The following is a 27,784-nucleotide window of genomic DNA, read 5'->3' as shown; positions in this document are numbered from 1 at the left end:
AACTAGGGTGGCTGTGAGGGGCTAATTAGCTGCAGTAATTAGATAGAGTGTCTTCCTAATATGGAATTAGAGTGGCTTTGTGAAAGCACAGGGAGATATATGGCCCAGGCTGGCAGTGGTAACGGGGGAGAAGCAGGCAGGGGGACGACGGGGGGCCTCCCAGAATGTCCTCTGGCCCCTGTAGGGTGACTTTTCTACTCCCTTCTCCAGGGTGGCCACTCCCATGTCAGGTTATTCAGCTGCTCCTGGCCTCTCCATCCTTCTGTGACCCAGAGACTCCAGCTGTGTAGAGCTTTCCAGATGAAGAAGGAAGGCTATTAGCGATTCTCTCTAGTGGGCATCTGGGACCAATTGTTTTGAAGATTTGGGGTTTATAATTGCAAGTGATTAATGGAGGAGTTGGCAATCAGGCTTAAAAGGTTGCTAATTGCTCTTTTAACATAACTGTGTCCAAGTGAGAGCAGTGTGTGTGCACCGGCTCCGCATGCAGAATGCATGATGTAGGGGCATTAAATGGTGTCACTGCCTTTCCTCCCTTCATCCATTCATTCAAGAAATATTGACTGAGAATCCATGAAGCTCCTGGCCCAGGGCTGGGTGCTGGGGACACAGCTGTGCATGAGACAGAGCCCCTGCCCTCAAGGGGCTTACTGTCTCGTGGGCTTGGGGGCTCTGAGGTGTGGAGTTTCCATATCCAGTCTACTTCTGCCCAGGCAACAGAACCAACCCACACTTATTAGAGAACTTCTAGGAGCTTGCTAAGAGAAATCCTCAGGCCTTCCCACTTAGAGCCTAGTAACTTTTCTTCTTTTTATATCAATAGCCAGCATAATTTTTTATTAATAATTTAAAATGATTGTGTTTTTATAAAGACTAACTTGAAAAATATTAAATCTTGTATATGTTTTTATTTAAGCAAGTCTTTACTAGAAACCATAGAGACTTACATTATAGAATGTGTACCAAACATTCTCTGAATCTTCTGTTGTGGATGGTCACATTATTTTACAGGTTTTATAGATGAAACTTTCCAGGGATTTTTTGCAGAACTGATATATTTTTCTGATGGATTCCCTTGTTTTATTGTTTTTTCTAGTATATGCATTTCTTTTTAACATCTTTATTGGAGTATAATTATTTTACAAGATTTTTTGCAGAACTGATATATTTTTTCTGATGGATTCTCCTTTTTTTAGTATATACATTTCTTTTTTTTAACATCTTTATTGGAGTATAATTGCTTTATATTTACATACAATTATAACAAACATAGTAATCTAATTTTCCTTATTACCACAGGTAAACAACAGTGCTATGTATATAGAGCACATCTTATAAGATATGCCCCATCTGACAGAAAAGGAAATCGAGGCTCATGGAAGTTGAGGCTTACTCAAGTTTGCACAATCTGTAAATTATGTTTCAATCTCCTAATCTCATATTCTCTGCATTAGGCTCATAGTAGATTCCCAAAGGTCAGATATGAAAATACTTCAGAGTTTATTGTATTAAAGAGTGGCAGATAGGTTTCACCTTGCTCACAGATTTTGCATTTCTTAGTAGTGGCTGCTTGGAATGTTGCATTGGGAAAGCATTCTAAATGTGTATCTGGTCACAGTGGGAAAAAAAAAAATCAGTGATCAATTAATAATATCTGTTTTACCTCAAGGAGGAGGTGCAGTGGTACAGATACCACAGATTTGTCATCCTTGTTAAAATTTGATCTTATCTTTCAGGTATGGAACCAGAGTCTCAAAGAATGGAGTGACTTGCCCAAGGCCCTTAGGGGTCAGTTGAGTAAGGATTTATTCACCCACATCCCTAGGTCCAGTACTGCAAAGAAAATAGAAACCATGGCTTGGGCTCTTGGTGAGCTTACACATTACTAAGACATAGATAGTGTGTGCAGAGAGAGTCCAGAGGAATGGTGAAGGGAGAGCATCACAGAGGAGGAGGGTCGTGGAGGACGACTAATTCGGGCAGCTGCAAATATTGGTGGAGGGTAGGTCAGGTGGGGGTACAGCAAGGGCAAAGCCAAACCGTGGGGAGGAGATTCATGTGTGAGACATGTACATGAGAGAGAAGAGGCTGGCATGGCCAGAGTGGAGGTTGTGAGTTAGGAAGTGGCAGAAGATAAAACTAAGAATCCCTTGAAGAAAGAGGATCTTTCATCACTTCTGAGCCCATTGTAATGGTCATGGTGCCCTGTACACAACAGATGCTTGATAGGTGTTAAGTCGATCTCCAGTCCCCCTTTTAATGTCATTAATTCACTCAACAAACATTCAGTGGGTGCTTTGCGTGTACCAGATCCAGGACTCAGTGCTGGGGATATGCCAACAAATCAAAAAGACATGGTGACTGTTCCCATAGCACTTACTATTTGGCAGGAGAGGCTGCACAGCCAGATGAAAGAGCTCTGGGCTGGGCATCAGGAGACCTGGGCTCTGAGCTGGTACAGCCACGAATGTGAATTGTTGTTCTGAGAAAATCACTGGCCATGTCTGAGTCTGTTTCCTCCTCCATAAAGCGGTGAGTAAACTTGAAAAGCCACAAATTGAGTCACGTCACTAGCTAGCTTAGAGCCCTGCAAGTTCTTCCCATCACACTTAGGAGTACATTCAAAGGCTCACCCTGGCATTCCTACAAAATAGTGCCCTGCCTGCAACTCCTTCCTAATCTCCCACCACTCCTTGCCCCAATCACTCCGCTCCAGGCTTCCTTCCGCTCGCACCCTAAAGCCTCCTCCACCTCCCACCTGACTGGCTCCTTCTCATCCTTTGGGCCTCACTGTGAGCACCACCCTCTTCTGAGAAGTCTTCCCTGATTACTCTGCCTCTGCAGGAGCCCTCTGTACTCTTGTCACAGCCCTCTTTGCTCCATGCAGCATCTACCATACTTTGTAAGCATCTGTTTAATAATTGGCTACATATTTTTCCCCCTCTGTCTTCCCCCTCTAATTTGAGAGCAAGGATCCTGTCTGCCTTTTCCCCATTTTGTTCCCATTGCCAAGCCTGGTACCTGCTGTAATTATAAATAGTGTAGAATGAAGAAATAAAAGTATTGCCCTGGTGGGTTAAAGGTGCTAGAAGGCTGATTTGACTGGACTTTCTCAGAATTAGTGGTCAAGACCTCCTGGTTGGGATTTTGGGAGATGTGGATTCATAGTCTAATATTCACCAGCTATGTGACCTTGACCACTGAGACACTGGTTCTCAGTGTCTTCATCTGTAAAATGGTGGTAATCATTGTATCCAGTGCAGAGTGTTGTCTTAGGGATGAAATGAGGAAAAGAAGCACTAACTTCAAAGTCTGATGCTCAGGGCTACCCAGTGTAAGGCTATTTATGAATATTATTCTCCATGTTTGCAAATTGCAGAATGAGCTGCCTTGGGTGCTGCAGGGAGGGATGGGAAGGGGTCAGCTTGGTAAGAGGCAGAAGAGCTTCAACTACAGAACTGGGGGCAGGAGATTGGACCAGACCTTCAAGCACCATCCTGCCCTGAACATTAGTCTCTCACTGGTCCTGGGCTATAAAGAAATCAGTCCCGTGAAGCTCTGATTTAATTAGCTCGGTGATCTTGCCCTATCGATCATTCATTTCAAGTCTGCCAACTGGGGGAAGTACGATTTGCCCATCACCCTCTCACTTATTGAAAGAAAAAGCAGACATCGACTTGTTTATTCAAGCCCAGCTGGGGAGGCCCCTGAGCCCCCTTCCCCATCCTCCTTGCACACGTATTTGAGTTTGGATAAATCTCTCTCTTCTTCACGCTCATCAGCAAGCCCTTTGTCCCCCTTCCCTGGGCTTTCCAGGCCCTCTCTCCATTGCCTCTTTTCCAATTGAATTAGCTTTAATTTTTTTTTGGTGGAGGAAGTGTTTGCGTCATCTCTGGTGCTAAATGTCCTAGCTGTCTCCCTCATCTTGGGCAGTGCCTCATTAACTTAGCGGCTGCCTGCCTCTTCTAGAGCAGCCATAGCCGTTGGGGCCTTTTTCTGCAGCTGATGGAAGCTGCTGGGCCTGGAGGAGACCCAGTCAACTTGGGGCTTTCTGGGGGGCTCTTCTCTCTCTCACCCTCCTGTTTATCTGTAAGTCTCCAGCTTTCCTCGGCCCTTCCCTTCCCCTCTGCTCCCCTCCCCTCTCCCTCCCTTTCTCTCTGCCTCTGTCTCTCTCTCCCTGCCTGCCTCCTTTTATCTCTGTCACTCAGCCTCTCCTTTTTCCCTAGAAAGACAGTTCAGACTAGCTTAAACATGAGATTCTGGCAGGAAAGGGGAATATGCCATTACAACTCAGAGGAGCCGCTGGGATCTATGTGCACTCTGACTGTTCCCACCGTTGCCCGCCTGCAAGTCCTTATTTTCTTCCATTGGAACCGTAGCAGCCATTAACCCACGGTTGCCCCAGACGTGTGACAATGAAAGCCCCAGGGATTCTTGGTCAGGGAATGGGAAGAGAGGGACCTGGGGTCTAATAAGTTGGGAAATGGTGCACATGATGTAGGGGGGGGGCTCTTGGAGAATCACAGAACACGCTGGGAAAGTAAAGGCTCTGAGAAGGCCTGCAGTAATAAACCTGTTGAATTTTGTTTCATCCAAAGATTTCTGAAGATATCCACTTAGCCAAGTGCTGCAAGGAACTAATTCCTTTGGGAAGTATTAGCCTCATCTAACAGGGCTCTCTTCCCACTCCTTCTTCTTTGACAATCAAAACACTACTTGCTTTTTTTTTTTCTTCTCTATTTTTAAAGATCCTTTCTATGTTCCATCTTCTCAGATGCACCAAGATCCCAAGGAGGAACTAATTACCCCTCATCTGTACCCAGAAGAGATCAATTTGAGACACTGTTGAGAATTATCACAGCCAACCCCTCACAGTCTGCCTCTGGTTTCATAGTCCTCAAGGGCAGGCACTAAGAGGAAGTAGGCCGCTTGGCAGTCAGACACAGAAGTTCGAATCCCAGCTCCGCCACTTGATGGCTGAGCCTTCCTGGGCCCATTGCTAAAACTGTCGTGACTCAGTTTGCTCACCTGTGAAATAGAATCATGACACCTACCTTACAGGTCCCACCAGATCATACAAGAATTCACTGAGATAACAAGATAACATCAATGAAATGTGGGACTTCTGATGGGGGCTCAGTACATTCTGGTGTGTGTGTGTGTGTGTGTGTGTGTGTGTGTGTGTGTGAATTGAGGTAAATTTCACACAACATAAAATTAACCATTTTAAAGTGTGTACAGTTCAATGGCATTTAATACATTCACACGGTTGTGCAACCACATGCATCTGGCATTTTATCCAGTTCCAGAACATTTTCATCACCCCAAAGGGAAATCTCATACCCATTAAGCAGCCACTCCCATTCCCCTTCCCCCCAGCCCCTGGCAGCCACTACTCTACTTTCTGTCTCTATGGATTAACCTACTTTGAATATTTCATATGAATGGAATCATACAACATGTGACCTTTTGTGTCTGGCTTCTCTCACTCAGCATCATGTTCATCATTTTGAGGTTCATGCATATGGTAGCATGTTCAGTGCTTTGCTCCTTTTTGTGGCTGAATCATATTCCATTGTATGGCTATGCCATATTTTGTTTATCCATTCATCACCCAGTACATTCTCTGTTAGAATTATCGAAGGCACTCCCTTCTCTCCTTTGAGAAAGTGGTGAAGCTTAATTCCAATTCATTTGTAGGAAGCACGCTGGAGTTAGAATGAAAAGTTACTGTGAGATGATGGTGTTTGCTGGGTAGAACTCTGGACTGAAGTCAGGAGTCCTGGACTCTGTGTGACCTTGGGATTCTCCCTTCCCCTCTCTGGGCCTCAATCTTCTCATCTGTAAAATGGGGGTTGATCAAGATGATTTCCTGGTTACTTCCTGCCCCAACATTGCACAGTTCTAGATGTCTCTGCATTTTTCCATGAGGTCACCATATCCAAAGGAAACTCTTCTTAGGAATATCAGAAGCCTTTTTTGTTAAATTTTCATTCATGTGTCAGGCCTAGGGGTGATAGAGGCAGAAGGGCTTCAGCGTTTGTCTCTGTAAAACCAGGAGGGACGTGTTGAATTAGGCTTAGTTTTATGCTCCTATGAGTTATACACTAAATGTAATGGAGCTAGCATTTCTGCAGCTTTTCCTGGCCAGTGTGCTGATGGGGCTGGGATTAGTCACATTTGATTTAAAAAACCAATGCTCATCAGGGAGATCAGCTTGGTGCTTTGTGACCACCTAGAGGGGTGGGATAGGGAGGGTGGGAGGGAGGCGCAAGAGGGAGGGGATATGGGGATATATGTATACATAGAGCTGATTCACTTTGTTATACAGCAGAAACTAACACAACACTGTAAAGCAATTACACTCCAATAAAGATGTTAAAAAAGAAAACCCAAAAACCAATGCTCATGAACTGGACCCATCTGTCAGCAGTCTGGGCTCTCTAGGTACACGGTTACATTGGATCCCATCGTGGTTTCCATGAGCACCTAGGATTCGGAGTTTCTCTTTGGTAGCTCCTCATCAAGACATATTTTGACAAACTAAGACTGTCCACATTTGCTTGTGTTAAAATAGAGCAGTTGGTGAACAGGGTCTAATTAGACATTAATGAACGTTCCGGCATGGGAGCCCCGCCACTGACATGAGGACTGGTCGTGAGCTGTGCGGTGCATAGCGGTGGTGAGAAGGGGAATCTGCTAGGCATTCAGGGGATCCACAGTTCTCACTCTCTGAGTTTAGGGGTCTGGCCTAGGGATGGAGACCCACAGCTGGGCCTTGGAGGAAGAGGCTACTGACCCACTGTTATCTGTGGGCAAAGAGGAAACCCACACCTCCTGGGTGCTCTGCAGTCAAGAGCTGTCACCTTGGGCAAGTTATAAAAGGTAGCGTTAAGCATTAGACTATATGCTCCAGGTGGGGAAGAGCCATTTTTTTCACACTTTTTTGCTCACTGTTATCTCTTCAGTGCTGGCACAGGTCTTCACCCATTGTGGGTGCTCAATAAATATTTGTAAACTGCCCTAAAGCCAGGAAGCTGGAATGTATTAAATGTGGGATTTGAAGCCAGGCACCTTAGAGCAGAACGTGTGGGCTTCCGATCTGATACAGTCTTCCTTGTCTCGCGTGTATCACAGGGTGCTGTCACTGTCCATCTCCTCTGCTGCGCCATATGCTGCTTAGGGAGTTGTTTCCTCATCTTCATATCTCCAGCCTCCAGCACAGGGCAGGGTCTACAGTAGAGGCTCAGTAAGTGCTCATTGGGTAAGATCTCAGTGAGCCAAGGCCAGATTTCTGCAGCAGGAGGGACTCGGGTTTTAGCCTGAGAACTGGGACTATTGTGTATCCCAGGCCCCAGCCTGGAGCATGGCATAGAGTTGGAACTTGATATTTGTGGGCTAAATGGAAATGTCCGTAGCAACCTCATTCAACCCAAGAGAATGAATCACGTTGCAGGAGGGACATTTAAAAATGTTGTCATTCAAGATACATCACCTGAGCACCAATCATGGTTAGGCCACGCACCTTTCTGTCCATCGCCCCCATTTTTATATGAGTGAAATGAAGGTCAGGGGGTTTTCTTGGATTGGGCTCCCAGGAAACAGATTCTGAGATGGAAAGTTGCATGTGGAAGGTTTATTGAAGAATGCTCTCAGGAGATATACCTGGAAGGGAGGAAAGAAGGAATGAAGGTATGAATGAAGGAAGGAAGGAAGGAAAGACTGGTGGAGATGAGACATTGATCCACTGTGCAATTGCTACCGAAGCCTCAGCTGATCATGCAAGGACCTCTGGTCCACCATGCTCACTGTCACCCAGTATGGAGGCCAAGGGCTTCCCTTTCTTCCAGCAGGAGGTGGCTGGTGATGGCCCCAGATGGTGTATGTGTGTGGCGGGGGAGGGGGTGGTGATAACATCCGATCAACAGACCCACAGCCCTCAGTGCCCCAGTAACACTGATATGTGCTTTCTCCATGCCCATTCTGGTCAGACAATAATTTAGGATGTGTCTTTAGAGAAGACTGACTTGACTTCCACTGGCTCCAAGATTTCTCTGGGGAATCATCCACTCCAGATCTGCAAGCCACTCTCTAGCTCAGGAGAAGGGAACACTTGAGTATTTCATGCACGTTTCCCTTACTAATCCATCCAGGACCTAAATACCCAAGACCTCCAGGAAAGGGAGGCTGAATTGCTTGGTGGTTACAATCTGGGACCCCTGAGTTAACAGACATGGGTGTGATCCCTCCTCTGGCTGTCCCGGCTATGTGAGCCTGGTGCGGGGTCTTCCCCATCTGGCACTTCAGTTCTCTTCTATGTTAAATGGGGTTAATACTTCTTAATGAACATTAAATGAGGCAGCACAAACAGTACCAAGGATACACTTAATTCTGTCCCTTCTTTATTTCCCCTGCAGCGCTGGAGTGAGGCAAATGGGGTTCTTTTAACTTGTGTCTTGTAAGTGTGGGATATTTGGCTCCAAAGCCAAAGCCACATTCACTAGCTTTTAATACAGGCCTTTTCCTTACCCCCAAGAGAGGTCATTTGACTACATGCCAATGTTTAGTTGATTTAAGAACTTGGTGTGCCTGTCACCTCCAAGTACTACACATTCTGAAAAGTTCCTCCCAGTCCAGCCATTAATCACCCTCTGTAATTAAATAACACAGCAACCTGTAATTAGGGTATTGATTTGTTGGTTTAATTGTTTACTCGTGGGTTCTCTATCCAGCCTGTGAGCTTCATGAGGGCAAGGACTATGTCCATTTTTATTCACTGCTGGGTCTCTGTTGCCTGCCCTGGCAGTTGACACATAGACGATTTTCAGTAAACATTGGTTGAATAAAGGAATGAGTGGATACAGGGGTTCATGGCCGAGTTTCTCTCAGGTATTAAACTAAGTGTGAGAGGGGTTGGCAGTTAGCAAGGAAACTCAGTCATAATGATTCTTTGCATCTGGACTGTGCTTAACAGCTTGGGCAGTACTTAATACTGATGAGTGCTCATGGTGAAAAGGATGAGGATGAGATGATGGTGATGACGGTGAAGAGGATGGTCACGTTGATGACGAATATGACGATTGGGATGGAGATGACGGTGATGGTTGATGACAGCAACGATGATGATACCATTTCTTGAACTTTTATTACATTCCAAGTATAGATTACATGCATTATTTCACATGATTCTTGCAATAACTCTACATTTATTATATCCATATATATAACTCTACATTATTATTTCCATTTTGCATATGAAGGAGTGAGATTTAAAGTATTGCCTAAGTCATCCAGCAGGTAAGGGGCAGAGTTGTGACTTGAACACAAGTCTGTATAACTTTGCTCTCATCCATGAAATTCTAACGCTTTTTTCTGGCCATGGTCTCAACTAAACTCTTTGATGTAATAAGGCAGTCATTATTATCCATATAGGTGTTGAAAGAGCTTCAGAGAGGGAAAGGACCTGGCCAAGGTCACACAGCCCAAGAGGGACATAGCTGGGACCAAAATCCTACTGTTCTTATTTCCAACATGAAACTTTCCATTATAGGACAAGGCTTAGAGATTTAGGCATCCTGAAATAGAAGGGAACATAGAGGTAGGATTCTCAGATCCTAATTCCAGCAGCACCTCTTTCTAGCCACATGAACTTGGCTGTGCCTCTGTATCTCACTGAAACTTGGTTTTCTTATAGGTAAAATGGAAGCAAAGAGGTCTCCGTCATGGGGACTGGATGAGGGTTTACTGACATCATAGGTATGGAAGTGATTCATAAACCATAGATCTCTGTGCTGTTGGATACTGTCAATTCCAGTGCCTTTATAGCTCTATGCTTTTGATGGTCCAGTGAAATCTCTATGTGGTCAGTTTCACTGCTTAAATGAATCACCTACCCCTAAAGCCCTCGCTCTCACATCCAATGGCTCCCAAGTAGCAACAACAAATGCTTTCTTCGAAAACTGAAAAAAGAAATGTCTAAATGGTGAATCTCAATGTTGGTTAGATTTATAAGAAAAAGCCCCTTCCTATTATGCTCCAGTCACCTGGCTAGACTTTCTGTCCAGCAAATATTCCATTTTCAGTCCCTTCTCAGGGATGTACTGGATGTTTCCTCTGCCCTGAACTTGCTTTCTCCTCCACTCAGTGGAGTGTCAGCTCAGATGTCACCTTCACAGATATGTCTTCCTGCCCACCCCGTCCCCCATAACCACTCTACACTGTTCTGCTGTTTCTCCAGCATTCACCAAACCAGCTGGAATTACCCAGTCAGTTTATTCTATTCTCTGTCTCAAGCATGAAAACATATGCCCCATGAAATCTGGGCTGTGTCTGTCTTGGTCATTGGGGTATCCCCAATGCCTGAATAAGTGACTGGCAAAAAATAGGCGTTTAATAAATATCAGTGTAATGAAGCATTGAATAAATGAATTCTATCCCATGTTACTTGGGGGTCCTCGTGTTATGGATGGACTCTGACTCAATCTCAGAGAGGAGATGCCACATCCCATTTCCAGGCCCCTGAGTCACCGAGCGTCATGGCTGATACATGGCCATCTTTGTGGGAAGGCACGAGATCTTATTTCTCGGCTGGAGCTGACACCAGGGCCTCCTGCCAAACACGGGCAAAGCAGCTGAGTCCGCACTCTGAAGGGCCAGGAGCAGATGGGCATCCCGGTCCGTGCTGTTTCTGGAAAAACAGTCCAGTTTCCTTGTTTCTCTCCACTATGTGAAATCTACTGTTATCCTTTTGTAAAGATGTCTGAAAAAGTGTAAAAGCACATTTCCCAGATCTGGGGATGCAATAGTTTGTGCAATTATAACCCAACACATCACAGAAGTCAGATTGGCGCTTGCTGCCTGCATAATTCATCACTCAGTTTCCTGTCAGGGTCTAAGACCTTTCATATCTGGTAGACACAAAAAATTAAGTTTACGTTGCTTGATTAAAAATTCAGAAGTTTAGGGCTTCCCTGGTGGCGCAGTGGTTCAGAGTCCGCCTGCCGATGCAGGGGACACGGCTTCGTGTCCCGGTCTGGGAGGATCCCACATGCCGCGGGGCGGCTGGGCCCGTGAGCCATGGCCGCTGAGGCTGTGTGTCCAGAGCCCGTGCTCCGCAACGGGAGAGGCCACAACAGTGAGAGGCCCGTGTACCGCAGGAAAAAAAAAAAAAATTCAGAAGTTTAAAGGGAAAAAAAGGAGGATGTGAGTTGTATCATCATTAAATAGAGATAAAGCATTGGAAGAGGAAACATGAAAAAAAAGTGGAGACAATGAGAAAAAACCTTGCTGGTAACTTGTCATTTCTCAGACTTAAGAATGTCAATGGAAACTTCACTAATTTCTTCTCTCTAATGGTCAAGATTCAGGGACTATGGCAGATGGGAAGAGAAGGGCTTTGGGACTCAGAGGGTATCCTAATTCCTTCCTGCCTCCCTCTCTCTCTCTCTCTCTCCCTCCTTTCCTTCCTTTTTTTCCCTCCCTCCTTCCTTCCCTCCATCCCTCCTTTCTCCCTCTCTCCTTCCTCCATCTCTCCCTTCCATTCTTCTCTTTTTCTCTTCCAAAATTTTATTTAAGTCCCTACTCTTCACAAGTCACATTGTAAAGTCCTAGGCATATGAAGCCAGATAAATAAACCAGAGTCCTATATTGATGAAGGACCTGCAGGCTATTTGAAGAAAAGGGAATTACAACCCAGAGTGATCAATGATGTGATGGTGGAAGCAGAGGGAGCTGGGGGGACGAAGAGGTGGCAATGGATCCAGCCAGGGAAGGATCAGGGAAGCTTCCAAGAGAAAGTGAAGCTTGAGTTGGTTCTTAAAGAAGGCATAGGTATTAATCAAGTGATAGACAAGAGGTGGAGTGGGGAATGACGTTCCATGTAGGAATGAGCAACATTTGCAAAGGCTCTGAGGCACCATGGGGTACAGTGTGTTTTTGCAAGGGGTATAGACTGGGTGGGTGGAGGTGTGGTGAGAGTGAGGCAGGGATCAGGCCATTAGGCAGGGCTCAGGTACTTAGCTCCCACTAGACTGAAAGTTCCTTGAGGGCAGGGACTATGTCTTTTTTATTCTCTCACCAGTGAGGCCTCATTTCCTAGCACTTTGTTCGTCACAAAACAGGACCCAGCAGATATTTGTGGACTGGTTTTTGGATTCCAGAAGTCACGGGAGAGACGTGGAAGAATCTCAAGTGCAGGAGCAATGAGATCATATTTGCTCTCTAGGAAGGTCCTTCTGGGTGGATGATGGGTGAGCAGTGGCGTGGAGGAAGAAGAGAGGAGCTAGCTGGAACTGTAGGCTTGGAGACTAGTCAAGGCTGTTAATGGTCCCCCACTGTCCAATTTCCCCTTCTTCCTTTCGGTAATGGAATCCTTTGAAGCTGAGTGGGACACAGGGCTGCTTAGCTAGAGACTACATTTCCCAAGCTCCCTTGCAACTAGGTGTGGCCATGTGACTAGCTTCTAACCAGTGAGATGTGAGTGGATGCCATGGGTGCAACTTTCACACTACCTCTTTAAAAGGAAGCTGTTTACCTGTAGTCATGATGATGGGGCGATAGGTGCAACCATAGTGATGAGGGTAGAGATTGGCAAACTCTGCCTGTGAACCAATACTGGCTGGCCATTTGTTTTTGTACATAAAGTTTGATTGGGACACAACCACGCATATTCATTTACCTATTGTCTGTGGCTGTTTTCTTGCTACAGTGACAGAGTGGAGTGGTTGTGACTGAGATTGGTATGGCTTTCAAGCCAAAAATATTTACTTTCTGACCCTTCCAGAAATTTGCGCAACCCTGCTCTAGAGGATGGCAGAGAAACAATATGGAAGGGATTAAATGACTTTGAACAGAGACCTGGATGAAGCGAGGCAGGAACAAGCCACCTGGACATCAGGGAAGATACTTCAGGCAATGGAAATAGCAGGTGCACAGGCCCTGAGGTGGGATAAAACTCAGGTCTGCCTGTCTTTAACACTCTTTTCCAACTATGCTATCCAACTCAGGACATGCTTTCCAGAGCACCTAACATGTGGTGGCATGGGTCAGAGGGCAGGTGAGATCCTGGAGTCTACCAGACCCAACTTCTGCCCTCAGGGGATTCACAGATTGGCAGGGGAGACAGACTCATGGTGGACACAACCTGATGGCCCCAGGCAGATATAGAAAGGGTGACATAAAATAGGAAGGGGAAGGGCTTGTCTAGTCAGGGAAGGACTTGCCCTGGACATCAAGGGCAAGTGGAATTTCTTTAAACTCCTTGTTTTAATAGTATAAATACATCAGACAGTGCACAGCTTGATAAATTTTAACAAGATGAATGCCCTTCTGTAACCAGCAGCTTAATCAAGAAACAGAATGACCAGCTCCCCAGAAGTCCCTTAAGACCCCTTCCAGCCACTCCCAGGTAACCCGTAGCCTGACTTCTAGCAGCATAGGTTAGTGTTGCCTGTTTTTCCATACAGTGAGTCCTCTTTTGTGCCTGGCTTCTCTTGCTTTACTATGTTTGTGAGATTCATCCATGTTGTGTGTAATTGTAGCTCATTTATTCTCATTACTATGCAGAATCCCAATGTGTGAATACGCCATGAGGTTTTTTTTTGTTTTTTGTTTTTGCTCGCTCTGCTATTGCTGGAGACTTGAGTTGTTTCCATGTTTGGCCATCCTGGGTGTTGCTGCTATGACATTCTTGTACGTGTCTTTTGGTGAACATATGTACGCATTTCTGTTGGGTATGATCTAGGAGTAAACTTGCTGGGTCAAGAGGTATGTATAGGCTGAGCTTTGCTAATGCTGCCAAGCTGGTTTCCAAAATGGTTGTACCAATTAACACTCCCACCAGAAGCATGTGAGCGTCTGAGTAATTTATCTTCGCTCACACTCAGTATTATCTGTCGTTTTCATTTTACTTCATTTCTTTTTATTTTCATTCTTGGTGGGGGTGAGAAGGTACTGCATTTTGGTTTTAATTTTCATCATCTTGATGACTAATGTTGTTGGGCATGTTTTTGTATGTTTGTTGGTCATTTGCTCATCCTCTTTCGGTGAAGTGCTTGTTCAAGACTTTTGCCTATTGTTTTCCTATTCAGTTATCTACCTTTTTCTTATTGGTTAGAAGGTATTCTTTACATATTCTGGATATGAGTCCTTGATAGAATATACTATGGAGATGATCTCTCCCACTCTGTGGGGTGGGTTGCCTTCTCACTGTCTTAATTGTGACATTTGACGGGCAGGTGTTTTTACTTTTAATGTAGTGCGTTTAATTGATATTTATTTTTCTTACAGTAGGATAGCATTTTCTCAAGTGTATTTGAATGCAGAAAGCAGCCTTTTCCAGTGGGGGGAGGGGTTCGCGCAGAGGTGGGGAGGTGGGAAGGTCAGAGCGTTGGAGGAAACAAGAACATTGGCTGTGACCTGACATTAAGGGGGTGTAGGAGTCTGGGCATGGGGTGAGGCTGGAGAAGGTGTTGGGGGCTGATCACGGGGGCTTTGTAATTCCAGGATGTGGAGTTTGGACTTCCTTCCTGAAGTCCACAGAGGGCTGAAGTGTTGAGCAAGGGCTGCCAAAACCAGAGCCGGTGTTAAGAATATCAGTCCAACACTGAGTATTAGGATGCAGGTGAAGGGGTGAGGTGAAGCTGGGGGAGGCAGGGCTGTTGGGGGAAGAAGGGCCCAGGCTGGACAGGCCTGGGGCAGCTGCATAGATAGGACTTGGCATTGCTTCTGCACAGATGGGTGTAGACTGTAGCTGGGGCATGGGGATACATTCATGGATGGCATCCTCAAGGATCACATCACAGCCCTCTCAGGCCCTGACAGTCTGGCACTGTTCTGCTCTTCAGTAAAAGCTTAGAAGACAAGGCGATGACTCAGAGGGTCACAGGCCAACTCTTAACCTGTCAACTGTCTGAGGGCCTCAGAAGTGAAGGGTCAAGGCTGTCTGTTCCATGTCTAGGAAGAACCCTGTTTCTCTGAGGTGAAAGACATGGCAGAGGCCTGAGAAGAATTGGGGGGTTCCAGCAGGAGACCTGGATTACAGGCCTGGCTGTACCTCAGCTCACTGCTATGTGTCCTTGAGGTCCCTTCCCCTCTCTGGACCTCATTTTCCTTATGCACAGAGAGGGTTGCAAGACTCAGATGAGCTCACAGGCATGAAATGCTTTGTGACTAATACTTCACAAATGTAAAGGATTACTGAGTCCCCCGTTCCCAGGAACTAGGGACTGCATTTAGCTTGCTAACAATTATGCCAGAGGTGGTCTAAGGAGCCAATATTGCTGGATCTTACCCCGAATCAAAGAAAGTGTGTTACCTGCGCTTCCTTGCTTCCTAAGTTACTAGGACTTGGCTACCAATGCCAACCTCCCCTTTCCTAAATCCAAACATCTTAAATCCCAGATATGGACATTGAAATTATCTATTTTCATTGGTAATGCATTCTTTAGCCCCTCTAAGGTGGCTGACAAAATAATAACAGCAACATCTTTTTAGTACATCCTTGGGGCAGAACACCATACTGGCCACTATGCAGGAGATGCACTTGAAGATGTGGGCAGAGGGGGTGACATGAGCGGAGGCACAGGGTGGGAAATAGTATGGACTCAAAGAGCCTGTGATGGCAAGTTGTATGTGTCAGCTTGGTTTGTCTCTGGCATCCAGTGATTCAATCAAACCCCATTCTGTTTCTGTGAAGGTATTTTGCAGATGTGGATAACATCTACCATCAGTTGATTTTATCTTATTTTTTTATTTTTTTAACATCTTTATTGGAGTCTAATTGCTTTACAATGGTGTGTTAGTTTCTGCTGTATAGCAAAGTGAATCAGCTGTACATATACATATATCCCCATATCCCCTCCCTCTTGCATCTCCCTCCCTCCCACCCTCCCTATCCCACCCCTCTAGGTGGTCACAAAGCACCAAGCAGATCTCCCTGTGCTATGCAGCTGCTTCCCACTGGCTATCTATTGTACATTTGGTAGCATATATATGTCCATGCCACTCTCTCCCTTCGTCCCAGCTTACCCTTCCGTCTCCCCGTGTTTTCAAGTCCTTTCTCTACATCTATCAGTTGATTTTAGATAAAGGAAGTTATCTTTGAGAGTGAGGGTGGGTCCCATCCAATCTGTTGAAAGGCCTTAAGAGCCAGACTGGCGATTCTGCCCCAAGACTGCAGCATCAGCTCCTGCTTGCACACTTTCACGATGTGGAATTGCCCTACAGATTATAGACTTGCCAGCCCCCACAACTGCATGAGCCAAGGCCTTGGAATAAATCTCTTAATAGATCTAAGTCTAGGTCATTATCTATGTATCCTACTTGTCCTGTTTCTCTGGGGACCCCTGATGGATACAGAGTCCCAAGTGAGAACTTAGGGCCAGGGTCAGTGGGAGCAACAGGAGATGCTCTTTCATTCTTCACTTCGCTGCTCCGACCACAAAGACCTTTCTAGTCCTCAAATGTACCAGGCATGATCTAGCTGCCAGGCCTTGGCATTTGCTGTTTCCTCCCACTGGAAAGCTCCTCCCGTAGGTACATGAATGCCCTGTATTGCCATTTGGTCTGGATCTCTGCTTAAATGCCACATCTGGGGCGGGGGGGCTTGCCTGACTATTCCAATTTAAAACATCCACCGCCATCATCCTTCTTTACTCAGATTAATTTTTCTTCCGGACAGTTACCACTACTTGATACTTTATATATTTCTTTTGTCTGTCTCACCCACTGGAATATGAGCTCCTGAGACTAGAGACATTACTTTTCCACTTCCGTGTCTTAGTTACTAGCATGGTGTTTGGCACAGTGAGGGCACTCAGTGGGGTCCAAACTGTGGTGGGTTTTGAGTACCGTGCCAAGTAATTATAAGGAGTTTAAACCAGCTTCACCAACCAATCTCCTGTCGACAGCTGTGGACCCCCGGAGAGTCGCTGTGTGGGGGACTTGCAAAGAGATGCCTGGGAGAAACAGCTTGGAGGCACTTGACAATTTTCCCTTATTTCTGATGATCCATGTTGACTGGCCAAGTTGTTCATGAAGGAGGCCTTATGATGTATCTCAAAAAAGCAACCGTGGCCTCTCAATCACTCAGCACTTTTTGGAAGGAAAAATAGATATCAAAAACGAAAGTGCACAAACAGTAATATATGATATCAGATCCATCATTCATTACAGCAACATGGACGATGGCGTTTGGGAAGCAGCAGTTGCACCCAAAAGATAGACGGGCAGTTTTGACATGTCTTGCTAGACAAGAATCACCCACCCCACCCCTGTCCCCCCACCATCCTGGCCCAATTGCAAGGAATGACAGAATTACAAACAAATCAATCAGGCAGAGAACAGAAGCAGCAGAGACTCAGGGCTTGGGTGGTAGTGAGAAGATGGAGTGCCAGTGTATCTCAGTCAGGGGCAAATGGGTGGTTGGTTGCCCACAAGACAGGTCACTTGCCTCCAATACCTCACACAGAGCGGTGATCTGTCCATGGTGCTGAATTGTACTACTCAGTGTTAATTTGTGTTGGAGAGAAGTCACAGGAGACGGTTATCATTCATTCACTCCTGTGTTAGAGTGAGTTTATTGTGGATTGATGAAGCTGGAGTTGGGACGTAGATATTCAGAAATCATAAACACATGAGCCTACAAGGGCCAGTTGATAACATAAACAAGGGAGAGAAGTTGTAATACAATAGGGAGTGGTGGGGATTGTGGCTAACCAGATGGCACATGTCCCATTTAAATAGGTCAGCCACCTCTCATTTCAAACTGAGTTTGAGACCATGTGGGAATGTGAGAAGAATTTTCCAATCAGAATTTTTTAGAGGAGCTATAAACGTTTTGGATGGACTCTCTTGTGTTTTAAATGCTTACAGCTAATTCAAAGATATTCTTGAGTAGCCCCTTATTTTAAGATGGAGATATTGAGTCCCACAGAAGGGAAGGGACTTGCTCAAAGCAGGTCAGCAAGTTGATGACAGGGTAGGTGCTGGAACCTCAGTGCCTGACTCTCAGTTCAGTGACCTTCCTTCCACTCCATCTTGCTTTCCTGTTTGACAGGAGAGGCTTCTTCTCTCTGAGCTCCAGACCTACGAAAGGCAGGTAAAGGGATGGAATATGAGGGTGGATGTTTGAGCAAATCAATCCTAAATTTTGCAATAGCACAATGTAGCTGCAATTATTTCAACACGTCCTAGCTCAGTTGGAGTGCCAGGCCTAGGGGAGAGAGACCGAGGAAAGGAGACAGCAGGATTGGAGGGTCACAATGCCTTTGAAAATATGGATGTCTCCTCTGGACCACTTGCAGGATGCTGGGACATCCCTTGGGGAGCACATTTGGCATCAGAGCCGATGCTCCCCCTCTTCCTTTCATCCTAATCAAGCTTCATGAGAACAGACCCTGTGGCCCCTGATCTGAATCCCAGTAGTGGTAAACTCTCCCTGTAGGAGTTCTCCGCACCAGAAAAATCAGGCAGATCATGGAGAAAAGCCAGCCAGAGTGTATCTGGTCTAGCCAGGAGCCCCCTCCCCCCCCAAGTCCCAGCCTCATCCTTCTCCTACTCCCTGGCTGGGAAGGGAGCTCTTGTCCCCAAAAGCTGGATGAATCTTTCTCCCTCAGCAATGCTGGGGACATAGTCTACATTAAGCGAATCAGCAAGGCCATCTCAGAAGAGACCAAATAGGAAATAAGAGTCCCCATTGCCTAATGGGACTTATCAGTTATGATCTAGGGCCATATTTCTTTGAGGGGTGATTGTTTCACGGAGTCTGACATCTCATATAGCTTTAAATTACTCACAACCGGGACAGCTTACAAGATAGCAGTAAAATCAGGAGAGGATTGGGCAATGTAATTATAGTATGGAAATGATGTTGATCACTCAAGCAGGGAGAGACCTTGAATCGAAAACCCTGCTCTCTCTCCCCACCCCCTTCCTTCTAGTTCTCCTGTTCGGGACTGTAGAATACACAAAGCTTGGGAAACATGAGGGTAACCTCGCTCCTTCTCAGAAGCTGGAAGTTGGCCAGGTCTCTGTGTAGGGTGTTACGAGTGATCGGGCTGGAGTGGACCAAAGGATCAGGACCAAGGACAGATCCCAATCGGTCTTGATGGTCACTATCTAAAGGCAAGAAGACAGGAAGGAGTCTGCAGGAGTTGCTGATTGGTCAAGCTTATGGAGGTAACAATTTCCTAAGTTCTCAATATATGCTAATAATTATAGTAGGATCTGGAATTATAGAGATTCTTCCTTCCTTCCCTCCATTTCCTGAGTGTCATCTTCATGTCAGACACCATGTAAAGCTTTGAGGATACAAAGATGAATTATTTCAACTGTTTAATGAGCACATGCTGTGTGCAAACATTGTGATAGAATCCAGATAGAGAAAAACGTGTTATTCATTCAAATACTTATTGATGACTAGTTGACTAGTTGACTAGTTCGTAGGATTGCTAAACTTCTCATCAAACCCATTTCATCTTCTTCCTGAACATACAGTTAGGTTACATTTCCCAGGCTTCCTTGAAGTTAGGTGTGGACATATGACTGAATTCTAGGCAATAGAATGTGAACAGAAGTGATGCAGTTCACTCCCTGGCCTGGCCCATAAAATCCTCCTACCTGTGATCTTCCACACTCTTTCTGCAACCTGCCTGCTGGGTGTCAACACCCACTTGTTGAAACTGGCAGAGCCATAAGTACATTGGGTCCCTGAATGAACACGTGGCACATAGCCCCTCCCCCATCCCAAGCCTCTACTGACCTGAAACTGTATTGTATTATCAGGTTAGCAAAATATACCTGTGCTTCTTGAGCTGCAGAAATATGGGGTTGTTGGTTACTATGGTTATCTAGACACTATAACAGGTATTGGGGGCATAAACATTCATGAGAGCCTTTCCTTGCCATTTACGGTGGTCCAGGGAGCATACTCAGTGCCAGGAATGTGAAACGCAGTTCATTTATTCAAGTGCTCGGCTCTGAGGTTATAGGGCTACATGATAAATGAATAATAATCAATTGATTTTTTCCACAAACATTCATTAGGTAACTAGTATGCTCCAGTCTTTGTGTTAAGCTTTGGGGATATAAAGAATAATTCATTCAGACATGGATTAACTTTCTACCATGTATTAGGTACTCGATTAGGCATTTGGGGATTAAAGATGAACAGAGCTCTTATCCTCAGGGGGTTCACCGTTTGGTGGAGAGCCAGGTTACGGTGGTGCCGTGCAAAAAGTGCTAAAATAGAACTTTTAATGAGATACTGCAGGAAACCAGGAAATGATCTCTGCTTGGGTCTGAAGGGGAAGGGGAAGGATTAGGGAAAATTACAAACAAGTGGGGGCTTTAGATCTGGACTTTGAAGGATGATTATAAGTTTTCTTGGCAGAGAATAGGTGGAAGGGAAGTCCAGGCAGATGGAACAACATGTGCAAAGGCGATGTGTCCCGGGATCAGTGAAAAGTTTGGCATGAATGGAGCTCAGGGTTACGTGGCAAGGACAGAATCAGGTGAGCAGGGCTGAAGCCTGAATCTAGGACAAATCCTTGTCTCTCTTTCTGGGGGGTGTATGTTATTAGAGCCAGGAGGGTTCAGAGCCTGCAGATTAATTCCATCTTGGACTGAGGTGGGAGTAGACACTATCTCTTAATTTGCTCCCACCTCCATGGGCAGAGATTGTTTAGTTCTTCCTTTTCAAATTATACGTTTAATGCGTGTGCAACTTTATGAAATAATCCCACTAATATCCCCATTTTATAAATGAACAAACTGACCGTCGGAGAGGTAAATTATCCACTCAAATCACACAGCTGTGCGACTCCATGGTTGGCATTTAAACCTCCAAGTAAGACCACATTCCCAATATGTTTGTGGCCCTCAGCAAGGCAGGAAACAGGTTTTCTGTCCCAATGATGCAGACATTCTGAAACCCTCTGGGGTTAACTGGCTGTATTGGGCAAAGGCCAAGGAGCTTCCCCTCCAAAAAGCTAATCGGAACTAACTCAACACTGAGCTCATGTGCATGTGTGTGTGGGGGGGGTAAGGGTGGGGAGAGTCCTAGCTGAGCCCAGACCAGTGTCAGCTGTGCTGGAAAGGAATAAATCTCTTCATGAGCCAACATTAATACAAGCTTGGCAGGTTCTGGGCAGGCCCCCGGTTGATTATGCCAATGGACGCCAGGGAGGGGAAGATTGAGCTGCCGGGGGTGGTGTGAATATACATCACATAAGGTAATGTCTTGAAAATATATAGCATCCAAGCAGGCAGGCATCTGAAGGTGGGGCAAAGGGGGATGGTGGGGGAGGGGTAGCATCTCTTTTCAATTATGATGACCAGAACCCACTGAACGAAGTTCCCAGACTGACGCCTAGGGCACTTACCCACTTGCAGTGGTACCAATCATTCACTCCTCGTGTGTTTATTGAGCACCTATTCAGTGCCAGGCACTGGGGGTATAGGCTGACCATCCAGGTACGTCGCTGCCCTCATGTAGCTCCTAGTCTGGTGGGGCAGACAGAACTAAGTAGACCATCATGCCTGTTGCATAAAAAGCGCATCAAGGAGAAAAACAGAGTGGTGAAGGCTTAGATGACTTAAGTAGAGGTCATGGAGGACTGCCCGGAAGAGGTGACATTTGAAATGAGAGCTGAAAGATGAATTAGGGTTAACTTGGTGGAGTGTGCATTTATATAGCAGAGAGTAGGAGACAGAGAAGAATCATATGGAGGCCCTGAGGCAGTAGGGTTTTTGGAACTTGTGAGCAACAAAAAGTAGGCCAGGTTGGCTGGTGCATGGAGAGACAGGGCTCAGACATATCTGAGATTTAGACAGAAGCCAGGCCAGCTGTGGCCTTGTGGGAGTTGAAAGAATTGGACTTCATCACAGAGCAATGGGGAGCCACTGAAGATTCTAAAGCAGAAGAGTTGCTGATCAGATTCTCCTTTCTCAAGGTATCTCATCAAATCCTCACTGCAACCTAGTGAGTTAAATATAACGATTCCTTATTATTTGAGTGAGGAAACTGCAGCTCAGACAGGTGAAGCAATTTGCCCAAAGTCACACAGCAAAGGAGTGGCACACTGGTCCTGTTGTATCCCAAAGACAATAAGCAATTGAGTGCGGATTCTCTAGCCCAACATTATGGACTTGTAGCTAAAAAAGAAGGTTTGGATTCCAGAATATGAAAGGAAAACTCAAATCCCTAGATGTATCTTTGGTGGGAATCTGACAAATGTTGGGAGGTTCAGATCAGAATTTGGGAGCCATGGATAGCCTGGAGAAAGAACCCAGTGTCACCATGACCTGCATAGGAGTTTGGCTTGGGGGTGGCTAAAGGGGACCATCTGAGGGTGCCAAGGGTCTGCAGAGAGCCAGTTACCTCAACCAGACAGGGCAGAGAAGGGGCCACCATGGGCTGCTCACTCCAGCTTGGGAGGCTAAGAAGCTGCCTCCAGCATCCATCCACTGGAAATTCAAAAGGAAACTAACAAAACCTAAAATAAAATGGGAGATCCTCTCCCCTGGAAGCATATTGTCAGCTCGAGTTTGGAAAGAGTAATCTAATTCATCTGCCATATCTTTGCAGGCTCAGATTTGGCAAAGGTTATAGTAATAATGGAGACCAGCAGTAGCAGTGCAGTCATTTGGCAAATGAATGAGCACTACTGTGAGCCTCACCCTGAGCTAGGCACTGGGGTTAGAACAGAGAAGAAGGTGGAGATGGAGGCAGCCCTGCTGGAGCTTACAGTTTGGCCCAGGGTGGTATTAGCTATGCTTTGTTGAGAACCTACTATTGCACGATTGAAACAAGATGAGCCATGTACACATCCCCTTCTCTAAACCTCACAGCCATTCTGTGGGTTTGGTACTTGTAGTAGACATTGCTGGTCCCATTTACCTGACCAGTGTGCCAAGCCTCCAGCGTCTATGAGTATTGGCTGCTGATAGCTCACATCTTCCCCACTTCTGGAGATGTGCCCTAGAGCCACCTTGCTCAGAAATGCCTGCGGAGTTATGCATACCCAGAGGCGGTCTTTAGATGATGACTGACTCTTACAGGAGCTCCGCTGGCTTTCTGTGGGCAAACATTTTGGTGCCATTCATGCTCAAGAGCTCCCCGTGGGATCAGGCAGAGACTGGACCTCAACTGAAACCGCATCTTTGCTTTGCTTCTTCTTCTCCTTTGCTGGCCAGCTCCCCCTATCCTTACAGTTTTTCTCTAGAGCTCTCATGCAATTAATCTCTTGCAGAAGAGTCCTTATCCAGGCCTCAGGAATGGGACTAGGGTGAGGCAAGCATGGCACTCAGGGCACAAAATTCAAGGAGGCACTCATTCTCAGGGTCTGACCTTGCACTTGTATGAGAAAGAGGGTTTCCTTATATTTTCCACCCTGGGTACCTGGATTGCCTCATTCTCATCCTGGCCCCAGTCCCAGTCTTAGTTTCTCCTTCCAGGGAACATATTTCAAGACAGGATCTTTATTGTATCTAATCCATAGTAATAGATATCAAGTTGGACAGACTAAGAAATGTATCCAAGATCCCAGATTTTGTTAAGTGATAGAGCTCAGACTGTTTGAAGTTAAGTTTATGTAGTCTTTTCCTATGATCTTATTACCGTTGGGACAGTATGCCCAGTTATCTGGGGAGCAGAGACTCAAAAGGTGAGATAAATTGAGGAAAGAAATCCCAGATCCTGGGCTTCCCTGGTGACACAGTGGTTGAGAGTCCGCCTGCTGATGCAGGGGACACGGGTTCGTGCCCCGGTCCGGGAAGATCCCACATGCTGTGGAGCGGCTGGGCCTGTGAGCCATGGCCGCTGAGCCTGCACGTCTGGAGCCTATGCTCTGCAACGGGAGAGGCCACAACAGTGAGAGGCCCGCATACAGCAAAATAAAAAAGAAATCCCAGATCCTGGGAGAGACCTCCGGTTCCATCTGGTGCAGCCTCTGCCTCCCAGCATCTAAAAATAGTTGCTATGACCATTTTAAGGATGAGACAAATGGGACCCAGGATATCAAACATCCAGATCTAAGCCACCTTGAAGACTTAACTCGCTCTTCCGAAGCCCCCTCACTAGTGAGGGAATAGAACCAGGACTTGAACGCTGAAAGCATCTCTGGCTTTGACACGCTGAGATAGTCTCAAAGGCTGAGTGGGACCTGGGAGATTGACAGGTGGTGAATGATGGGCTGGCATTACCCAAGAAGGTCAAACCTGGATCTGACCCCGGCTCCAGAGGAATGGGGGCCGCCCTCCATATCTGTAAGCCCGAGTGCGTGAGGCTGTGTGTTGGGTTGGGGTTTGTTCTCTGTCTGGCACCCACGCATGACCTCACAGCTGCCTCTGTTGAGTTCTGACACATTTGGTGCTCCAGGAAAACCAGCTCTACTTTACCTTCCTCTCAGTCTTATTGTTGCCTGTTCCCCCAAACAGAGCAGTTAATTGTGCTATTGTTATGGTTGAAGACATCCCCTCCTTTTCTAGTTTAGCTTCTGAGCTGAAGCACTGGTTGTGCCCACCATCTTGAAATTCCTAAAATTAAAATGCAAGAAGGAAGGAATTGAAGTATGGCTTGGAGAGGCTGGGTGTGTGTGAACTTAGGCCAGTCATGTCCCAGCCCGGACTACAGTTTCTTCCTCTGTCACTTGGTGAGAGGAGGGCTCTGTCCAATCCTGTCCCCTCTGTCCAACCTCCTAGGTGGCCCTACCTCCCACAGCTATGCTCTTCCATATGTGCAAGTGATATGCACCAATGATGTATACAAGCCTAGGAGGGACTGATTCTAGAATATGAGCTTCTGGGACCTCAGAAATGAAGCAGATGTTTGTCATGCACCCCCCACTGTTTGGGGATACTTCAGTGTTGCTGAATGTCTCTCTGTACCCAGTCCGACTACCACCACCCTGCAAAGCTCCAGTCCCCTGCACTCTGGGAACTGCTCCATTGGAAGCTTACTGTCTAGGTCTAAATGGCTCTTGTAAGGCACCATCCTTGTTCTTGTGTGAAACTCATGCAAGAGAAGAGCTCTATTACCCTATTCTTTAGAATTTTGGGTCCAAATCACTTACCCCAACCTATTTCTTATACTGCCCTGGACCGTCATCTTCCCCCAGGATTCCTGCTTCATCCTGGTGGATGGTTCCTGCAACCCAGTTTTCCATAGATTCTTGATAAAGAGGACATGTTGCCCTTTATGAAGATCTGTGTGTCCCTAGTGTTGTCAGCTAGTCTAAAGACCAGGAGCTGTCTCCCTATACTCTGCTCCTTCCCTGCCTCCCCAGCATCTATATAATAAAGACCTGAGTCTTGCAGCCACACTACAGCAAGTCTCACTGAACTTTTCCCACCTCAGTGTCACTGTCCAGACAGTTCTGCCTAATCCTGCATTGGAAGGATGAGTCCTAATCAAAGGTCAACAGCTAGTAAGAACTCCATCTGAGTTTTGATGACAGGGATGCAATTAGAAATTTAGAGAGCTGTGGGGTTCCAGAAGGGGGAAGGCAGGATACGATTGTCACTCTCCACTTTTATTTTCCTATAATCCACATGGAGAATAGAAGGCTTGCTGGGTGATGTTCAGGAAGCCGGTTCTCCTCTCTTAGCCTCAGCATTCCCCATCTGTTCAAATGGGTGTGCTGGATGGGCTCAGAGCCAATGATTCTCTGAGATGAAGCATTATATGCTTCCTGCTGTGTCTCGCTTGGGCCTCACAGGGCAGAAGGGTTTTGAAAGCATTCATCAGTTAATGCATCACTTGTTCATTAAAGATTCTTTCTGGACATCCTCGTAGCTCCTACTTTTCCAGGCATTTGACCCCCAGCCCCACCGGTGCTGACAAATTGCTGCTTGAAGTTCATGGTCCCAGAGGCCTTCTTAAAATGTCCAGGAATGCAGGCATGGGGGGTGAGGAGGGAGATTGGGGAGGTGTTGGCTGGAAGCCACAAGCCACAGCAGTGGGAGGAGGGTGCAGGGGGTGGGGTGCAGGCACCCCGAGATTGCTCAGGCGGAGAGGCGGTCAGCAGCGTCCTGACTTTGAAAGCAATCCAAAACAAGGTCTGCGTTCTAGTCTCCAGTGATGTCACAGCTAATCATTAGCCTGGTAATTACACTGAAAGCCTTCTGCGATCTTATCCTCAGCGGGGTCATTAATGCAAGGCAACCACACCAGTAAATGTCTCATTAGTCTTATTTTAGACTTATGTATTTTTCAGGACTACAGAATTTTAATAGTCTGCCCTCCCCCCAGCTCCCCATTCTGCGACATTAATATCTATTCCACATGCCAGATTCTTCCAACTCTTCCCCCTCCCTGTTTTCTCTGCTCAAAGCCCCCAGAGGAGGTCCAGCAAGGAAGGAAGCCTGGAGTGGGGGTCGAGAGGAGCTAGGTCTTTGCCTCCCTCACCAGCCCTGGGTCTGTTTCTGGCCCCAGTCTCTTTTCTGTAATGACAACCCTTTCCTGGATTTTCTATGTCTTCCTCAGGAAGCTTCACTCTTTATTTTAACCCTCTTTAAACCTTTTTCTCATTATTGAAGAAATGCATGCTCATTACAAAGACAGGAAGAAAACAATTACCGTTCATCTCAGACCCCAGGCACAATGATCCTCTCCCCACTTCTTGCTCACCCCCTGTCCTGTGATTCTGGCTTTTCTTTTGTCACTGGAATGGGCTGAGCTTCCCTGCTCTCGGGGCCTTTGAACATTGCTGTTCCTTCTGCCCACAGCGTTTACCTATCTTCTCTGCCCTTGGGTGACTCCTACTCTCCCTCCAGGGTACTGCCGAAACACCACTTCCTCCTGGAAGCCCTCTCTTTCTTCCTCCACTTAGGGTTGTACCTCTGCCTTTTGATGCTATTGCCCATGTCTTACACACACATGTCATAATCACCATTAGCCATCTACATGTAACACTAATTGTTTGATTGCGGTCTCTCTGACTAGACAGATTGTTCCAGGTGCCCAGGGAACACCCTTATGTGGTTCATTAACCTTTGGTCCCAGTGGTCACCTCAGGGGCAGTTGATACAAAGAGGTGTCAGTAAGTACTTGTTGAATGAGTGGATGGATTAATGGATGGGTGGATGGATGGATGGATGGATGGGGAGCTGAACTTATTTTGGAATATTCTCCAGTCTTTCCTTTGCATTTTTAGATACTGTTGAAATGATACAACATGTACTTTTACATCTTTTTTATTCTGCATTGTTCTGCATGTTAACAACTGTACACATTTTTGATGGCTGTGCAGTACTCCACTGGGCAGATGTTCCCTAATTTACTCACTCATTTCCTACTGATATTTCCTGTAAGTTAAGGCTTTGGGTTCCATCCCCAAGCAGCAGCGTTCAGATTCTGCTGTGCCACCACCTCAGCAGTGTGACCATACAGTTACAGACAAGTGATGTAATTTCTCTGTGCCTCCGTTTCCTCATTTGTAAACAAGGGTAATAACTTATGGGGTTATTATGAGGGTAAAATCAGTATAAGTACATAGAACAGTGCCTGGCACCCAGTAAACGTTAATTATTGCTTCATGGTTGTCAACTATACATGATTTGGTGAGGGATGTATGAATGGGTGGAGCTTGATCTGTATCTCTGACTATTCTGTTAGGATAGCCAGGGCCTTGCTGAAATCCTAAACCTTCGAATGCCCAGGATAAAAGCTGAAACATCTTCTTTTCCCATCATGAGCTCACAATTTGGGGAGGCCTTTCTCCAAAGCATATCTGCCAGCAACCTGCACTATCATTTCCCCTTCACTATTCTGGTCTCACCCCAGATC

The sequence above is a fragment of the Monodon monoceros genome, unplaced genomic scaffold (genome assembly GCF_005190385.1).
Source record: "Monodon monoceros isolate NGI ecotype Baffin Bay Population unplaced genomic scaffold, NGI_Narwhal_1 Super_Scaffold_1, whole genome shotgun sequence".
In the NCBI taxonomy this organism is placed as follows: domain Eukaryota; kingdom Metazoa; phylum Chordata; class Mammalia; order Artiodactyla; family Monodontidae; genus Monodon; species Monodon monoceros.
Note: the sequence above shows the minus strand (reverse complement) of the source record.